The sequence below is a fragment of the Schistocerca gregaria genome, chromosome 5 (genome assembly GCF_023897955.1).
Source record: "Schistocerca gregaria isolate iqSchGreg1 chromosome 5, iqSchGreg1.2, whole genome shotgun sequence".
NCBI classification, from domain to species: domain Eukaryota; kingdom Metazoa; phylum Arthropoda; class Insecta; order Orthoptera; family Acrididae; genus Schistocerca; species Schistocerca gregaria.
In genome coordinates, this window is record NC_064924.1 from 61,817,185 (window position 1) to 61,832,709 (window position 15,525).

The window sequence follows — 15,525 nt, forward strand, 5'->3', positions numbered from 1 at the left end:
CTCATTAAAAGCTGTAGGGCACTTTCCCTTGACAGACTCATGAAATTTAGCAGGAAGGAAGGCGACAGTACAAGTAAAGGAAAAAATAGCAAAATAACTAATTACACGAAAAAATATTACTTTCGTCATTTGTCATCCCAATTCCAACTTTTAATTAAGACATCCTCGAAAAGTCTTTGAATCCGCGCTATGGATATCTTGCTAGTATCAATGTCGGTAACAGGCAAAAATCATCGATATTTTCCATTCCCGTAATGGATCAACTATCGACAAAATCAAGTTTGAAAGGAACAGTCAGTGCACGAGTGCTACTCGCACCTGGAAAAATTCTCTCTTCTGACGCCTTTGGAAACAATGGCCGTAATTTTTTAAAACTGATTACAGTGGCAAGTTTTTTTAATAAATTTGGAAACTGATCGGATCTACGTGTCATATCGCTAAGGTGACTGAGTACAACATAGATGCCTGGTGCATCAACCTTCCGAAGACTACTTGTATTTTATCGCACAAAATCTCTACTTTTCGTTTAAAAAATAACTGACGTCATTTCCTCATTTGTTCCGTGTAGCGGTCCGGTTGGTAACCATCTTTAAACATAAGCTCCTGAAAGCCCACCAAAGAATCTGAACGAAGCACAAATAATTTTTCACATTTATTGACAAAAACTTTATATATTTTGCAGTAGACTGGAACTTACAGTCTCCCCCAGAAATGATTTAATGTTACATATGTTAATTTTATACTTTCGCGATTGACTAATTACGTTTATTGACCGATGTCTGACGTATCCACTGAATTAAATAGTTCTCCAAGATTATGTTTCCCAGACTTGTGCCGCTTCAAGAATTATTTATGAAGCGCCTTCTCATGATAAAGCGTTACATTCTAGGAGACAACTCTTCAAGAAATTTGTTATGTCTTCGTTATCTGAAATGCATTTTACTTTGTACTCATTCACAGCTGGAATCTTCCAATATATACTTTTCCGACTAAGTAAAGGAAAAAGTTGCTTGTTTACCACGTATTTTACAAAATCTTTTGTCGGTGGGTGGGTGGTCAAATACAGTATTTTTGCCTGTGTGGTGTTTGGGTACGTGGATCGCAACTGATAATCCTTTACGTACTGATAACATTTTGCATTCCTCCCGGAATATTTAGGAAACACACATCGACGGAGAAGCAACGCGTCTTGTGCGAGAACGGAATGTATTATTATAGAACGGAAAAAAAATTACACACGTCTCCGGAGCGCGTGCTTTGCTGAAGGAAAATGCTATACCATGACGAAACTAACTAGCATGCAGTTTTCTGCTTTAGTTAAGTATGGTAAATAAGAGGAATTATGCAGCGTATTGTCGCTGCCTCAATTCTGCCGATGTCAGATTGCGATTGCTGCCAGGGCGCCGTAATCTGAAACAGCTTTCGAGAGATCCCGTCTGAAGGATAGACGAGATCATGCTGGTTCTTCGTAAGTAATTTGCTGCCATTCACGCTGATCTAGGCTCATTAACGAAACAGAGACGTGACTTCTAGGCAATGCGAAGGCGTCGTGTCGGGAATGTACCAGGAAGCGATGTTCCCAGAGTAGACGTCCGTCCAGATGAGGTAAGCGTTAGTAACAGCCAGCCGAGAAAGTAACCGCTGCTGCGACCAAAACAACCACGCAGTGATGATAACCAGGGGAAAAAATGCATTAGGAGTAGCCAGAAATATTCTGGAAAAATTTCTGTCCCTGGTAAGACATTCGTAAATGTCAGGGAAAAGTGGCACTATTAGACAAACACGTCAGGGCCCTACAAAATTAGTACACGGGGTAAATAAAGTTCCCACCGCAGATATTGTGAAAATGTGTTCAAAGTGGTTCAAGTGGCTGTGAGCACTATGGCACTTAACATCTGAGGTCATCAGACCCGTAGAACTTCTAACTACTTAAAGCTAACTAAAAGAAGGACATCACACATATCCATGCCCGAGGCAGGATTCGAACCTGCGACGTAGCGGTCGCGCAGTTCCAGACTGAAGCGCCTAGAACCGCTCGTCCACAGCGGCCGGCTGAAAATGTGTGGTTTTCACAGAGGAGACTGTAGTCAGGGACTCAATGCTAGTAAATCAACAGCTTATAGTAATACTTATTGCGCAAACACACACTTTATGTGGAACAATGCCTATTGACAAATTAAAAGTAGGGTAAATTACAACAGTGGTATCTACTGGATGCTTCCAGTGAGTCGTTTACGAGATGTACGTGTTTTGTAAAGTCCCCACTCCGACACTTTTACAAACCTGTGGTAGCACACACTAAAGAACAACTGAAGTGCATACACTGGTCATGTGGTTTCTCACCAGTAACGAGACAATTGTGTTCAGTTGCAACGTTGCAACGTGCGTTTCCAGTCTGGTACGGAATGACTTCTGCACACGTGCTAGCATTTCAGCTGAGATATCCAAGCAGGCTGCAGTAACACGTCGTTGCGTATAGTCGGGTGTAGTTTGTATGTAGTTTTAGACAGCTTCTTTCAGCTTTCCCCACTTCTGTGAGCTTTTCTGTGGGGTTTTGGGGGGCAAAACATCTGAGGTCATAATCGCCCAGTATAGAATCAGAGAATGCTTGGACTGCGATGGTAAAAAAACCGTTTCGAGGTCCAACGCAGAAAGGAAGAAAAATCTAAAACGGCAAGACGTTACGGAAGAGTCAGTAAAAGACGGCGACAAGACACCGGAGTCGCCAGTTAGAAAGTTAATCTCTTTTGTCATATTACTGCTACTTATGTGGCACGTAAATCCGGGGAACGGACTGGGCGAGGTACAGGTGCTCTGTGCCCAATACAATGATTCGGGAACAATTCGTGAACAAATGCTGTAGTACCTCGTGCGCTATGGGCTGGACAGTCACCGTGTGGGTACCACAGGTTCCAACTAGTCCGCAGAGGAACGTCATCTAGCAACCAAGAAAGATGCTTTGTTCGGAGGCTGCGATACTCCTGTGCGTTCAGTGTCTTTATGAAAAAAAAAGCCTATGTGCAGATGGTTCACTATCCCACACCACAGGATTGCAGACCATGGATGCTGACGTTCCACCTGACAAAGGGGATTGTCAGCACACCAATAGTGTGCGTTTCGGACGCATACCTGGCCATGATGGTAGATGTGGTTTCATCCCTAAACAAGATACATGATATATCTGCAGTATCGTGTCGTAAAGCCCATGTACAGAAATTAGCGTGATTCCCATATTCGTTTCCATGCAGCTCATGATGAAGCGAAATGTGATCGGAATGCAACCTGTGTCGATGGAGAGTGAGTAGGACGCTAGCCTGACTCACGCTCGTGTGACTGCACGGGAACTAACGTACGGATGAGCTACAACAGCAGAAAGAACATTTAACTTCCCCCTTTTTTGTCACGTTCTCTAGATGTTACCCTGCCGCTTTGATGCTGAAGATGTTGATAAATAATTGCCGAGATGCTTGACGTCTATTGAGGTATCTTGCCGCATTCTCCCTAAACTCTCAATACACCACGCGTCTGTCGGCTTTTTCTACATTGGTAAATCCCATCGTCCACTCACTACCTACTGCTTGGATTGTCACACAGTAACTTTCTAGGAAGTCGCAATGCATTCAACGAACACACAGGCACACTGTAAGCAAACTTAACACCATATCTAGCAACAAAGCAAGTTGAATGCCACAAAGAAGAGCGTGTGGAAATATTTTGAAACACTAATCTAATGAATGGCACGTACTAGAATCCTGCAAACAAACACCACTGAAGTTCTAATTTGCATACTTTCAAGGTCTCAGTGTCCATTTAAAAAGGTCTGTTTGTAATCTGTACTTTTTGTTCAATCTGTTTATTGGCTAACAATACGAGTCCCTGATTGCCAAACCACTCTGTGGAAACTGCACATCAACATAACTTTCCATTCCCGCAATATTTGCGGTGAAAGTTTTGGATGATTCACGCTGTACAAGCAGCCAGCAGAGAGCGACCACAGTAATGGGAAGCAGTGATCACCAGAAAGCCGTCGCAGCTGCTAGCCGTCTTCTGCAGCACTACCACAGCCGATTCTCGTTATCACTACGTAGTGACACTACGGTGGTGGCGGTGGTGGTGCAGGAGCTCTGTACCCATTGGAAGGGGGACAACACCCTCTGATGCGTATCCAGCGACACTTATTATCTTGAGTTATCTGCTGATTACATATACACTCTGCATTTCACAATTAAGTGCCTGTCAGAGGGTACTTCGAACCACCTTCAGACTATTTCTCTACTGCTGTTCTGTAACACCATATGGGAAGAATGAATACTTAAATCTTTCTGTAAGAGCTCTGATTTCTCGTAATTTATTATGATCATCATTGTGATTTCTGGGGAGACAGATGGCGATCGAAATTTCGTGAGAAGATTTCGCCGCAACGAAAGTGCATTTGTTTTTAAAACCTTGCAATGTGGGCAGCGGTATGCGTTAAATAAAATAGAAATAACATGAACAACTTGATAGGTATAATTGGTACTTTGTTTATTGTCATAACCGGTTCCAGTGCATTGTTACCTCATCCTCAGGTGAAAACTGTAAAACAGCGCACCAAGGCGCCCCAAACGTTCGTAGTCAAAATAGCAAACCTCTGAAGAGGAGAATTGTCAAAGTAAATGAAACAAGACATCGGGTTAAAAGCGGTGGCACACCTGTGGTGGTTGCGAGGGTACAGCACACGAGGCTGTCGGCGTCGCTGCACTCTACCCCTAGGTGACTTGTTTATTTTGACGACTTTCCTTCTTGGCGGGTTCGATGTTTAACTGGGAACGGTGGGGGAAGGGGGGCGTCTTGTTGCGTTAAAGTGACACTTTTCCCCTGAGGATTCGGTATTAATCCAGCGAAACCGGTTGTGACAATAAGAAAATCACCAATTACAGTTGTATTTTGCGGTAATACAAAACGAGCTGCCCGCCACTGAGGATTTTCGGTGTCCCCCGTCAATCATATTTTGGTAACATGTATAAGTACAGTACAGCAACGCACTAGCAAAGGACGAACAAGTGTGATGTTGTCTCTTTAGCACACCTGTTGGGTCTTTAAAGTGTTCTGCCAATTAAAAGCGGTCTTTGGTTTCTCTTTCCGACAATGTTGCCCGTGCTGATCAGAATTACGATGCATGTTCCTTCAGACACGCAAGCTTGTCCGAAGGACCATTCACTCCGGCGGCTACAGCCGTTGTGAAATACATGAAATGTATTCGCACTTGCGAATAAAGACAAACGAGTAATGACAATGAAAATTTGTGCCGGACTAAAACTACATTTGGAGGTTTGAGTCTGTCGTTGAGTCGTGCTCTGATAGCCTAATGGGGAGGTGACCAATCATTACAGGCGGGAAATCCAGGTTCGAATCCCGGACTGGCAAAAATTTACCATTGACATGCAGCTGATGGTTTTTCTATATTCGCAACTGCGAATACATTTCATGTATTATCTACGTGATCGTTCCAACTTTAGTTCCTGCTGATTGTAATTCCCAGATATTTAGTCGAATTGACAGCCTTTAGATTCGTTTGATCTCTTGTGTAATCTGAATTTAATGGACTCCTTTTCGTCCTCATGTGGATAAACTCACATTTTTCCTATCCAGAGTAAGTGCCACTTTTTCCACTATTCTGATATCGCGTCAGTCTTTTTCCAATTGGATTTCATCTCCTGATGGTTTTACTATGTGGTAAATGACAGCATCATCTGTAAGGAATTTACGAGGGCTGCTCGGATTAAAAACCGTTGATGTAGATAAGGACCTGTGACACTGCCTTGGGGAACTCCGGATATCACGTCTGTTTTACTTGATTTTTCCATAGATTATTACGTACTGTAACCTTTCTGAGAGGAAATAGCGGATTCAGTTGCAGAACAGAAGCGATACGGCATAGGCACGCAATTTGATTAGAAGTCTTGTGAGGAACGGTGGCAAAAGCCTTATGGAAATCTGGAATCAATTTGAGATCCCCTGACAACAGCAATCATTACTACGTGCGAATAAAATAAAGAGCTAGTCGTGTTTCACAAGGACGATATTTTCTGAACCCGTGCAGACCGAGTCAGTAGAATTACCTTTGAGGTAATTTATGTTAGAAGACAGTATACATTCTAAAAGCCTACTCCCGTGATGCATGAGAGTGTAATTCAGTGTATTACTCTTGTTTCCCTTCCGGAGTATTTGTGGGACCAATGCAACTTTGCAGTCTTTTGGTACGGATCTTACGTCGAGCGATCGGTCGTATATGGTTGCTAAGCACGGGGCTGTTGCATCAGCATATTCTGAAAGGAACGTTATTGGTATGCTATCTACAGGGGATCGCTTGCCTTTGTTAAGTGCTTTAAGCTGCTTCGTTAAACTGGCGCATCTACTTTACTCTTGCTGACAGTTGTTGTCGACTTTAATTCCGGAATGTTTGCTCTGTTTCCTTTGGTGAAGGAATTTCTGGAAAGTGTTCAGTGCCTACGCTTTAGTGGCCCCGCCATTGGTAGTATTACCACTCGTATCGCGTACTGAAAGTACTGATTGTATCTTGCCACTGGTGTACTTTACAAACGACCAGAACCTGTCTACTTTCTGCCAGATTTAGACATGCAGTTTCATTCTGTACGCTATTTAAAGAACAGAACTAGAGAGTTTATTTCTAGTAGCAAGAAGTAGTATTTGATATTCTCTCTCAGAACACAGGTAGGAACAAGCGCTACGTTGCACTTGTCTTCCATTGTGGTCCAGGTATGTCATAGTGTACCGTCGATACAGGCTGAAACTAGAGCTTTAGATTCTGATACAGCACTATAGAACTGAGAAACCAGCAGCCGCTTGAAAGTCTTAACACACAGTGTGGTGATTTGTGAAGATATACAACCACTCTTCGACACCTCTCGTAATAAGGTTTAACAATTAGAACAATAAAATCTTCAAGCGTGTGCACTCTTACTTCCTACAGATGACGGCTTGTGCTTTCCGTTCCACAAGCTAGTGATAAGCAACCTAGGATACTTTGTGCCTGTCACTCAAAGGTAACTTACTGAACGTCACCCCACGACAGTATTCTCACCAACATCTTGATCATGCTACGCTGGCCACGCCTCCACCCTAGATTGTGACAGGACCTGTGCCAGTGCGCGGCTGTGGTCCTCCACTTCACGAAGTTCGCCACTGCTCCGCCTGTGCTTACACACGGATTCGTTGTATGGGTGGATGGCTTTCATTTCACATCGCTGTAACTGCTTCTAAATCTAAATGTGAACTGTCACAAATATTTGTACTTCGTTTAGTTCAGTTTAACTTCAAATTAATCGTTAATCGATTAATTCATTGCTGAATTATTTCTGGCTTTGTACGGTTTGGGGTTAATTCCACGTAGAGCCAAGTTACCAGAGAGCCATGTGGTATATTACTGCATCAAGAAAAGATATTCTCATGTAGGTAAGAATAATGTATGAAGCGCTGGTTTTATTTGCACAAAAATAGTTACTTCCAAGGTAGTACGCACGTCGACGGTCAAAGAAAATACGGCGAACTCCAAGTGATCCACTACCTCAGCTCGTAGAATTAGTATTGTGAAATTATTTTTAATAGCTGCCCATAGAAGACGACTGGCAACTACAAAGCTGCATGTAATCAATTACCAGTTACGTATTTCCAACATGTGGTCAAGAGTAGACCAGCAACTTTGATAAAGTAAATTGTTTATTGTAATTCCGTCACAGTTGCGTTTTATTATGCTGGTGAATAATTTCGAACTCCCAAATTCATGTACGAGCCAGACCTATTGAAGCCACACTAACAGTGCTTCGTTATGTGACATTCAACGCACACACAGATCATATACACATATACATAGTCACATGGATGCAATGTAGTTGCAACTACACTTTATGAATTTATCTATGATGTGAAATTGGTCCGACAATCCATGTGATTGTACAGAACAGGTCCATTGATAGTGACCGGGCCAAATATCTCACGAGATAAGCATCAACCGAAAAAACTGCAAAGAAAGGAACTCGTCTAGCATGAAGGGAGGAACGAGATGACGCTATAGTTGGCCCGCTAGATGGCGCTTCCGGATTGTTACGTTATTTAAGGAAACAAATGATGCCCAGGTATGTGTTATAGCTGCTGTCGCGGGTAATCCGCACATCAATAGTAGACAAATTGTGCGAGAATCGGGAATTTCAAAAACGTCAGTGATGAAATGCTTCAACAACATCGATTGCACCCGTGCCCTATTTCTATGCATCAGGAATTGCATGGCGACGACTTTGAACGTCGTGTACAGTTCTGCCACTCGGCCCAAGAGAAATTACGGGACGATGAGATTTTTCGCGCGCTTTCTATTTAGCAACGAAGTGTCATTCACCAACTGCGGTAACGTAAACCGGCATAATATGCACTACTGGGCAACGGAAAATCCACGATGACTGCGACAAGTGAAACATGAGCGACCTTGGCGGGGTAATGTATGGTGAGGCATTATGGGAGGAAGGATAATTGGCCACCATTTTATAGATGGCAATCTAAACGGTGCAACGTATGCTACCAAATGTTCCACCAATGTTACTACATGGCCCGCACGTTCACCGGATCTGACGTCCCCAGATTTCTTTCTGTGGGGAAAGTTAAAGGATATTTGCTATCGTGATCCACCGACAACACGCGTCAGCCCATTGTCAATGGATGTGCGAACATTACGAAAGGCGAGCTACTCGCTGTTTAGAGGAACATCTTTAGACGTATTGCCAAATGCATTGAGGTTGACGGACATCATTTTCAGCATTTATTGCATTAATGTGGTATTTACAGGTAATCACGCTGTAACAGCATGCGTTTTCAGAAACGGTAAGTTCACGAAGGTACATTTATCACATTGGAACAACCGGATTAAAATGTTCAAACTTACCTACATTCTGTATTTTAATTTAAAAAACCTACCTATTACCAGCTGTTCGTCTAAAATTATGTGCCAGACGTTTATTACAGTGCCATCTGTCACAAAGCGTAAAAAGTTGTCCAACTAAAACATTTATTTACGTACTAGAGGAATATGTAATAAAAATGGGGTTCCTATTTTAAAACAACGCAGTTGATATCCGTTTGACCTATGGCAGCGCCATATAGCGGGCTAACCATGGCGCCATCTGGTTTCCCCCTTCAAGCTACACAAGTTTCGTTCTATGTAGTTTTTTCGTTTTAGTTATTTCGTGAGATATATTTGGCCCGGTCACTATCAGTGGACCACACTGTATATAAGTACGCATTTGTGTAGCCTGTATTGCCTGTGTCGGTTGATTGTCGCCTAACCGAACACTGTTAGGGCACTCTGGCTTGTACCTGAACTTAGCAGTTAGGAACTGGTTGCCAGCATAATAAAATGCAACTTCCACGTAACAACAATAATGCAAATTACTGGTTGTCTATTCCGGTTATTTTTTTGTCACCTCTACTGTCTAGCTCCGTTCACTGTGTGGGAGAGAGAAACCGTTTTCGTATTCTAGGACGCTTCCACTAGACCAAGAAATTCAAAACAAATCCAACACGTCACCACCAAAAAATGTCAGTCAGGTAAAAGAAGATAGTTTCGAAGGAAACGGTCACTTAAGAGCGCAGGAGAATAAAATCGGTTGTGAACTATAAGAAATCACGGCTGCATGAAACTGAAGTTTCTGGAAGAAACTGGAAACGCTGATAGGGAATGACGTGCCGTTGATGAAACTCCTCCATCCGAATTCAAAAGAAGGGTCATAACAGTTCGTGTCGTCTTGCTCTGTTGTCTAAGAATCGAATAAACTATAATCTCACTGAGGTGCTCCCGTGCATACCTTCCATAGTATGAATAGGTATTTACCGTTCAGTGTATTCCTGTGCTGCAAAAGATGTGCCGCCACTTCACGACAACTTGTTTTCGAACAGTTGTGCGTTGTTGTTGTCTTCAGTCCTGAGACTGGTTTGATGCAGCTCTCCATGCTACTCTATCCTGTGCAAGCTGCTTCATCTCCCAGTACCTACTGCAACCTACATCCTTCTGAATCTGCTTAGTGTACTCATCTCTCGGTCTCCCTCTACGATTTTTACCCTCCACGCTGCCCTCCAATGCTAAATTTGTGATCCCTTGATGCCTCAAAACATGTCCTACCAACCGATCCCTTCTTCTAGTCAAGTTGTGCCACAAACTTCTCTTCTCCCCAATCCTATTCAATACCTCCTCATTAGTTACGTGATCTATCCACCTTATCTTCAGTATTCTTCTGTAGCACCACATTTCGAAAGCTTCTATTCTCTTCTTGTCCAAACTAGTTATCGTCCATGTTTCACTTCCATACATGGCTACACTCCAAACAAATACTTTCAGAAACGACTTCCTGATACATAAATCTATATTCGATGTTAACAAATTTCTCTTCTTCAGAAATGCTTTCCTTGCCATTGCCAGTCTACATTTTATATCCTCTCTACTTCGACCATCATCAGTTATTTTACTTCCTAAATAGCAAAACTCCTTTACTACTTTAAGTGTCTCATTTCCTAATCTAATTCCCTCAGCATCACCCGATTTAATTTGACTACATTCCATTATCCTCGTTTTGCTTTTGTTGATGTTCATCTTAAATCCTCCTTTCAAGACACTGTCCATTCCGTTCAACTGCTCTTCCAAGTCCTTTGCCGTCTCTGACAGAATTACAATGTCATCGGCGAACCTCAAAGTTTTTACTTCGTCTCCATGAATTTTAATACCTACTCCAAATTTTTCTTTTGTTTCCTTTACTGCTTGCTCAATATACAGATTGAATAACATCGGGGAGAGGCTACAACCCTGTCTCACTCCTTTCCCAACCACTGCTTCCCTTTCATGCCCCTCGACTCTTATGACTGCCATCTGGTTTCGGTACAAATTGTAAATAGCCTTTCGCTCCCTGTATTTTACCCCTGCCGCCTTTAGAATTTGAAAAAGAGTATTCCAGTCAACATTGTCAAAAGCTTTCTCTAAGTCTACAAATGCTAGAAACGTAGGTTTGCCTTTTCTTAATCTTTCTTCTAAGATAAGTCGTAAGGTCAGTATTGCCTCACGTGTTCCAACATTTCGACGGAATCCAAACTGATCCTCCCCGAGGTCTGCATCTACAAGTTTTTCCATTCGTCTGTAAAGAATTCGCGTTAGTATTTTGCAGCCGTGGCTTATTAAACTGATAGTTCGGTAATTTTCACATCTGTCAGCACCTGCTTTCTTTGGGATTGGAATTATTATATTCTTCTTGAAGTCTGAGGGTATTTCGCCTGTCTCATACATCTTGCTGACCAGCTGGTAGAGTTTTGTCATGACTGGCTCTCCCAAGGCCGTCAGTAGTTCTAATGGAATGTTGTCTACTCCGGGGGCCTTGTTTCGACTCAGGTCTTTCAGTGCTCTGTCAAACTCTTCACGCAGTATCGTATCTCCCATTTCGTCTTCATCTACATCCTCTTCTATTTCCATAATATTGTCCTCAAGTACATCGCCCTTGTATAAACCCCCTATATACTCCTTCCACCTTTCTGCCTTCCCTTCTTTGATTAGAACTGGGCTGCCATCTGAGCTCTTGATATTCATACACGTGTTTCTCTTCTCTCCAAAGGTCTCTTTAATTTTCCTGTAGGCAGTATCTATCTTACCTCTAGTGAGATAAGCTTCTACATCCTTACATTTGTCCTCTAGCCATCCCTGCTTAGCCATTTTGCACTTCCTGTCGATCTCATTTTTGAGACGTTTGTATTCCTTTTTGCCTGCTTCTTTTACTGCATTTTTATATTTTCTCCTTTCATCAATTAAATTCAATATTTCTTCTGTTACCCAAGGATTTCTAGCAGCCCTCGTCTTTGTACCTACTTTATCCTCTGCTGCCTTCACTACTACATCCCTCAGAGCTACCCATTCTTCTTCTACTGTATTTCTTTCCCCTATTCCTGTCAATTGTTCCCTTATGCTCTCTCTGAAACTCTGTACAACCTCTGGTTCTTTCAGTTTATCCAGGTCCCATCTCCTCAATTTCCCACATTTTTGCAGTTTCTTCAGTTTTAATCTACAGGTCATAACCAATAGATTGTGGTCAGAGTCCACATCTGCCCCTGGAAATGTCTTACAACTTAAAACCTGGTTCCTAAATCTCTGTCTTACCATTATATAATCTATCTGATACCTTTTAGTATCTCCAGGGTTCTTCCACGTATACAACCTTCTTTCATGATTCTTAAACCAAGTGTTAGCTATGATTAAGTTGTGCTCTGTGCAAAATTCTACTAGGCGGCTTCCTCTTTCATTTCTTAGCCCCAATCCATATTCACCTACTATGTTTCCTTCTCTCCCTTTTCCTACACTCGAATTCCAGTCACCCATTACTATTAAATTTTCGTCTCCCTTCACTATCTGAATAATTTCTTTTATTTCATCGTACATTTCTTCAATTTCTTCATCATCTGCAGAGCTAGTTGGCATATAAACTTGTACTACTGTAGTAGGTGTGGGCTTCGTATCTATCTTGGCCACAATAATGCGTTCACTACGCTGTTTGTAGTAGCTTACCCGCATTCCTATTTTCCTATTCATTATTAAACCTACGCCTGCATTACCCCTATTTGATTTTGTGTTTATAACCCTGTAGTCACCTGACCAGAAGTCTTGTTCCTCCTGCCACCGAACTTCACTAATTCCCACTATATCTAACTTTAACCTATCCATTTCCCTTTTTAAATTTTCTAACCTACCTGCCCGATTAAGGGATCTGACATTCCACGCTCCGATCCGTAGAACGCCAGTTTTCTTTCTCCTGATAACGACATCCTCCTGAGTAGTCCCCGCCCGGAGATCCGAATGGGGGACTATTTTACCTCCGGGATATTTTACCCAAGAGGATGCCATCATCATTTAATCATACAGTAAAGCTGCATGTCCTCGGGAAAAATTACGGCTGTAGTTTCCCCTTGCTTTCAGCCGTTCGCAGTACCAGCACAGCAAGGCCGTTTTGGTTAATGTTGCAAGGCCAGATCAGTCAATCATCCAGACTGTTGCCCCTGCAACTACTGAAAAGGCTGCTGCCCCTCTTCAGGAACCACACGTTTGTCTGGCCTCTCAACAGATACCCCTCCGTTGTGGTTGCACCTACGGTACGGCCATCTGTATCGCTGAGGCACGCAAGCCTCCCCACCAACGGCAAGGTCCATGGTTCATGGAGGATCACAAAAGCTGGTCAACAGGTAACGGTCTGCCATTCAGGTAGCGGAAGGGTGCTGGCTGTGGCTATTTTCAGCAAATGAGCAGCACAAACATCCCTCTTTGCGGGCGAGGCTGCCAGTTCCCGACCACACATTTCACGCAGGTAGAGAACCCTTTGTCTTCTTACAACCCACTCAGAGCATAAAAATACGGATTGTGGGTGAAGTTTCCACTTACAGTCGGTCAAAAATGCTTGGAAAAATAGATTATATTCAGTAGCGAAAATAATTACGAACCTTTTGGGATGCCTTCTTTGACATATCGGCTGCTGGCTTCCGTCTCTGACTTTTCGGCTGACGTTTCACGATTTTTCAGTGTTTCGCTAGCACGAGCGACTGGCAAAAAACGAAAAAATCGTGAAACAAACGTCAGCGGGAAACAACCCGACTGAAGTCAGCAAACAATGTGTGTAACAGTGGTCACCAAAGCCTCAACAATATTGAGCCGTTTTTGATGTTTTCAAGACATTACTATCGAACGGGGTCTTGATCAGATTACGAAAGAAACGCCAGTAACCAACATATTACAAGACGGAAAACGTTTCAGCTCAGTGAGTATACAGTTCCCCTGCCACAGTGGGCCACTAGGTAACGTGAAGGGTCTAGGAACTCCCACCAAGACGAAAATTGAAAATTACTGTGTGTTGAAGTTGACATGTGTGCCAAAAATCGGAGGTGAGAGCTAACGCCTCAACGAAGCCGTTATTGCTCGAAAAAGTATGGTATCTTACAAGGTCTGACGGCACGGTATCTAAGTGAAACGTGCAACGTAGGCAAATTAAACCCAACATGCTGATGTGGCGTGGGATATTAAGCTCATCGTTGCAAAATATGTAGGATTTCTAATTATTCAAAAATGAGCAAAACTGACGTGCGAGTACACGATTTAGGAACGAGTTCGAAAGTTTAGTGCTTCAAAGCTACCGACAAAACAGTCGATTTTATTCAAAGAGCTAATCAAATTTCTCCTCTCATTCGTTAACTCCTTTTGTGACGACGTCTTACGTAGCTGCGTATCGATATTACTTATTACAGAAGCTACCGTTTCGACTTAGGAAAATTATTCCCGTTAATATACGCCTTACACAAGTATCCTTTTAGTGTTAAAACACAAGTGTACGAGACGCATTGAAAACATTCCCTAAATACCGCACTTAAACCGATAAACTTAATCGTCGACGAAAATAAGACTTCACCGAAAAATGGTGGTATAAACTACAGTTTTTTTTTTTTTAGTTCGGTCCCACTAGCGCAGAGCCCATAGCCATCGTTGTACCTGGTGTTCAGCAGTTAACTACGTGGTATTTGTTCTGCTGGCAGAATATGTTCCCACTATCCGCACACACACACACAGGGAGGCGTACGGTTGCTTTCCAGTGCACAGGGCGCCTAAACTTCGCCATGCGTAGCCATTGTCTTCGTCCGAAAAATTTAACGTGCTAGAACTTCATAATCACTAAGAACCTCCAATATATTTTGTAGTTTTATAATGTCTTCATTTGAAACAAATTGTAGTTTAAACGTACACACTAATATCGGTTGCCAGGTAATTATCGGTTAGTTCCAGCGTTGTCTACGCAGAAATTGCATGAAGCATAGTATTATCACTTTTCCTCGCACAACACCAAAATCTTGCAATGACATTTGAAGTTGATTGCAGAAAAAAGACTATAGTACGTAAGCGTTAATTACGTACTGCATGCCAGTTTTGACGTGGGAGCTTCTGATCCCTTTCGCCTAGTAACTGTTTATCATTTTGATGAAGTGACAATGTGGAGCAAGTCTGGCGTTGTCTCATTGCTAAAGGCATTGGTACTTCAAAACAAAATGAACAAAATGTTGAGCTGCGCAGAAACAAACTGGAGCTCCAAGGGTTAACAGAATAAATGATTTCTTTTACATATCTACCTTCGACGGAACAACTTTTTCGGCCACATGTTTACCGCCTGGTACCTTCAAAAGACTTCCAGTTACTTTTTATTTATCATTTAGCTCTTAGATTTACGTATAGTCAGTTTTCGTAGATTGTAGATTGGCAGCGTACCGTGATTCATCATTGTAATAAATTTTATCTGGTTAATAATTTATGTCAGTTTGCGAACAGTTTTGTTATCTACACATCAATGGTCACCACACGTTCCTAGAATCGTTACGGTGCTGTTGCTACGCTTCCCAACTGACATGATTTAATGAGGTGGTGGATTTGATACCAGAGTTTCTCCCGGCGTGTGTGATGTTGAAATAACGTAAGGG

At 42.4% G+C, this 15,525-nt stretch overlaps 1 protein-coding gene across 1 annotated transcript in view; it reads right to left on the reverse strand.

Moving 5' to 3' along the window:
- Positions 1-15,525, reverse strand: part of LOC126272622 (E3 ubiquitin-protein ligase TRIM71) — a 299,315-nt gene that overhangs the window by 98,243 nt on the left and 185,547 nt on the right. The window lies entirely within an intron of this gene.